The sequence below is a fragment of the Notolepis coatsorum genome (assembly GCF_963971535.1).
Source record: "Notolepis coatsorum genome assembly, chromosome: 9".
NCBI lineage: Eukaryota > Metazoa > Chordata > Actinopteri > Aulopiformes > Paralepididae > Notolepis > Notolepis coatsorum.
Window position 1 is genome coordinate 44628360 of NC_140173.1, and position 4561 is coordinate 44632920.

Genomic DNA, 4561 nt, shown 5'->3' on the forward strand with positions numbered 1-4561 from the left:
CACACGCACACACACGCCGCGCGCACACACACATAACTCGTACACGCATAATATAAGGCAGGATACTTTCCTCTACTTTTTGTTTTGTTTTATTTATTTATTTAATTTCAGGAAACCAAAATAGCTTCCTCCATAGCTTCCTCCATTTATGCTTAGGATTGTTCTCGTCTATTTGGATACACAGATAGGCTTTATTTATATTGATTTATTATTATTATTATTATTATTATTATTATTATTATTATTATTATTATTATTATTATTATTATTATTATTATTATTATTATTATTATTATTATTATTATTATTATTATTATTATTATTATTATTATTATTATTATTATTATTATTATTATTTATTTATTTTCAAAAGACAGGCACCTTTAATTTTTAAATGCAGAAACTGTTATGGTTTGTAACCGACCCCAATCGCACAACACAAGACAGGTATGATGGTTTGCCAAGAAACAGATATTTATTGAGAACAGGGAAAAAGGGCACTGTCCCTTTAAGGGAGAAAACACAAAACACTGGAAACACATGAGGGGAAGGTAAAGTGCCTTTAAGAGGCGGGCAGGAAAAGGGAACACTAAGGGAAGGTGTAAGGGAACGCCTAGGGGAAACATGAAAGGAAACGCTAGGGGAAGGTTAAAGGAACAGAGGAACTAGAGACTAGAAGATGTCGGGACAAGGAGAGCTAGGGAACAGGAGAAAAGGGGACTAGGGGAACTAGGGACAAGGAACTAGGTGGAACTAGAAGGGGAGAACTTGGGACCAGGAACTAGGTGGAACTAGAAAGGGGAGAACTAGGGAACAGAGGGGACTGAGGCCCGCGGAGGCGGGCTGGGGAACAGGGAGGAACTGGGGACAGAGGACCGCGGAGGCGGGCTGGGGACAGGGAGGAACTGGGGACTGGTGGGAAAACATCTGGGCCGCTCTGCAGAACAGAGGAGAGGGTTAATATTCAAAGGGAACAAACAGAGCAGATGCAGAACAGTCCAAATAACAAAGTAACAAAGTAAATACTATCTTCGTGTGAACAAACACACAGTGGGAGATGAAATGTCCAAAATAATATCCACGAGAGAACAAAACAGAGTGGGAGATGAAATGTCCAAACTAATAACTAAGAGAGAACTAACGGAGGCACTACGCTGAGTGAGTGACATCACAATCAAAACTCACCCAGGCGTATGCGTAAAGGTACAGGGACAGCAGCGGGACGAGGGCAAGGGGCATTACGCTGAGTGAGTGACATCACAATCAAAACTCACCCAGGCGTATGCGTAAAGGTACAGGGACAGCAGCGGGAACGGGGGCAAGAGGCATTACGCTGAGTGAGTGACATCACAATCAAAACTCACCCAGGCGTATGCGTAAAGGTACAGGGACAGCAGCGGGAACGGGGGCAAGGGCACTACGCTGAGTGAGTGACATCACAATCAAAACTCACCCAGGCGTATGCGTAAAGGTACAGGGACAGCAGCGGGGCGAGGGCATCGCCACCGGGTGGCTGGCTGTCCGAGCCGAGGGACAGAGTGCTGGAACAGTGGCGGTGGCGAGGGTGTCGTCCACCGGGTAGCCGCTGTCGGAGCCGAGGAACAGAGTGCGCGCCACACCTTGGTGTGCGCGTCGGAACAGTGGCGGTGGCGAGGGTGTCGTCCACCGGGTAGCCGCTGTCGGAGCCGAGGAACAGAGTGCGCGCCACACCTTGGTGTGCGCGTCGGAACAGTGGCGGTGGCGAGGGTGTCGTCCACCGGGTAGCCGCTGTCGGAGCCGAGGAACAGAGTGCGCGCCACACCTTGGTGTGCGCGTCGGAACAGTGGCGGTGGCGAGGGTGTCGTCCACCGGGTAGCCGCTGTCGGAGCCGAGGAACAGAGTGCGCGCCACACCTTGGTGTGCGCGTCGGAACCGAGAGACGCCTCGGGGTGCGTCTGCGAGGAGGAGTGTGCCAAGCACGAGGATCCTTGGAAGATGCGCGTTGCGCGCTGGAGACTGGAGAGCGTGCCAAGCCCTTGAAGATGCGCGTTGCGCGCTGGAGACTGGAGAGCGTGCCAAGCCCTTGAAGATGCGCGTTGCGCGCTGGAGACTGGAGAGCGTGCCAAGCCCTTGAAGATGCGCGTTGCGCGCTGGTGACTGGAGAGCGTGCCAAGCCCTTGCAGATGCGCGTTGCGCGCTGGTGACTGGAGAGCGTGCCAAGCCCTTGAAGATGCGCGTTGCGCGCTGGTGACTGGAGAGCGTGCCAAGCCCTTGCAGATGCGCGTTGCGCGCTGGTGACTGGAGAGCGTGCCAAGCCCGAGGGTCCGGAAGATGCGCGTTGGTCTAGATGTGCGTCAGGACGAACAGCTGCGCTGGGGTCTGCAGTGGAACGCTGGGGTGCCTCCCGTGGAAGTTACAGGGAGCGCAGAACAGTCTCCTCCACAGGCTACGGCGACAGCAGACGAAGGCTTGAGCGCATCTGGCGCGCTGGTCTGGATGTGCGTCAGGACGAACAGCTGCGCTGGGGTCTGCAGTGGAACGCTGGGGTGCCTCCCGTGGAAGTTACAGGGAGCGCAGAACAGTCTCCTCCACAGGCTACGGCGACAGCAGACGAAGGCTTGAGCGCATCTGGCGCGCTGGTCTGGAGTGGAACACTGGAATACCTCCCGTAGAGGATTAGAGAGCGCAGTACAATGTCTCCCTCCAGGCAAACGGCGACAGGTGGCCAAAGCTTGCACCTCGTCTCACGCCGGAGATAAAACAGCATAGGCAGACAGAGGATCTCCCGAAAGAGTCTAGATGTTTAGAGAATATGACTCGGCAAGTATACAACACGACCCCACGCCAAAACGAGGGGAAGCGCCCTGGTATTTAAAGCCCACAGGGGGACTAATTAGCCTGCCACCACAGGTGCGAGAGATAATAGAATATCAAACAGGTGTGGCCACTAAGGGTAAGGAACGAGAGGGTGGGGGCTAGAGAGAGTGAGTAGGGAATTCCTAACAGTAGGCTTAAAGAAGACAGAGAAAAGGTAGTGAGCAGCGGGCAAAACCTCACAGTATCCCCCCCTCCAACGGGAGCCACCCGGCGACCCAAAACAAATACAGACAGAGAGGCAGGGGGCAAAACAAGACAAAAACAAAGGCACTGGCCAAGCCAGCAGGGGAAGAACCACAAGAGTGGGGCTAGCAAAAAAAACAGGGCCGCCGAGGGGTAACTAGGGTAGTAGAGGGGCAACAGGAGGAACTGGCCTAGAGGAACCGGGTCTGGGGAACTGGGTCTAGAGAAACTGGCCTAGAGGAAACCGGGCCTAGAGGAACCGGGTCAGGAGGAACTGGGTCCAGAGAACTAGTCTAGAGGAACTGGTCTAGAGCAGTGGTTCCCAAAGTCGGGGTCGCGACCCATAGGTGGGCCGCGAGCAGCCACGGGTGGGCCGCGAGATGATTAAAAAAAAAAAATTAAAAAAAAAAAAATTAAAAAAAATCTTTTTTTTATTTTCTTTTTTTTCTTTTTTTTTATTTTTATTTTTTTGTCAGGCCACTGAACTTAGAAGCAGGCCAGGACAGTGTTTCTACTTGTATTCTAAAATTCTATTCTATTGTATTCTAAAATGTGACTATATGGTTTTATATTAACTTAATAAATAAACAAAAACGAAAAATCTACTTATTTCAACGAACATTTCAAACTAAATAACAGATTATGCACATAAAACGCTGAAAACAACTGAAGCAACAATAGTATTTTAATGAGGCTATTATTATTATCATTATTATTTTGCAACAAGTTAGCCCTCTCATAAATAGCACATATAAATTAATAACTAACTTGAACTAACTTAATAGGATTGAAGTGATATTTGGCTTAAAAAATCGGTCGAATGTCAAAAAAAAAAGAAAAAAAAGCCAGACGATGTGCATTGGGCCGCGGCTCTCTGACGCCTTATTTTCTGGGCCCTGGCCTGAAAAGTTTGGGAACCCCTGGTCTAGAGAACTGGCCTAGAGAACTGGCCAAGAGAACTGGCCTAGAGAACCGGTCTAGAGAACTGGTTTAGAGAACTGGCCTAGAGAACTGGTCTAGAGAACTGGTCTAGAGAACTGGTCTAGAGGAACTGAGGGGCAAGCAGGGTAGCTAAGGGGTAACCATGGTAGCACCGGGAAAGGGCTAGCAGAGGGAAAGTCAGCTGCCAGGGCACTGATAGCTACAGGGCCTATGCTAGCTGTACTGCTACATCAACATAGAGGCTGTGCAAGCTGCCGAGCTAGGCTAGCAGAGGGAAAGGGTAGCTGCCAGGGCACTGATAGCTACAGGGCCTATGCTAGCTGTACTGCTACATCAACATAGAGGCTGCGCTAGCTGCCGAGCTAGGCTAGCAGGGGGAAGGGGTAGCTGCCAAGGCACTGATAGCTACAGGGCCTATGCCAGCTGTACTGCTACATTAACATAGAGGCTGCGCTAGCTGCCGGAGCTAGGCTGGCAGACAGGGCTGGACCAGCATGAGAGAACAAGCTAGCTGGAAGGACAGTCCTAGCTGTGTGAGATAAACTGACCTTGCTAGCTGAAAGGGCAGTCCTAGCAGTGG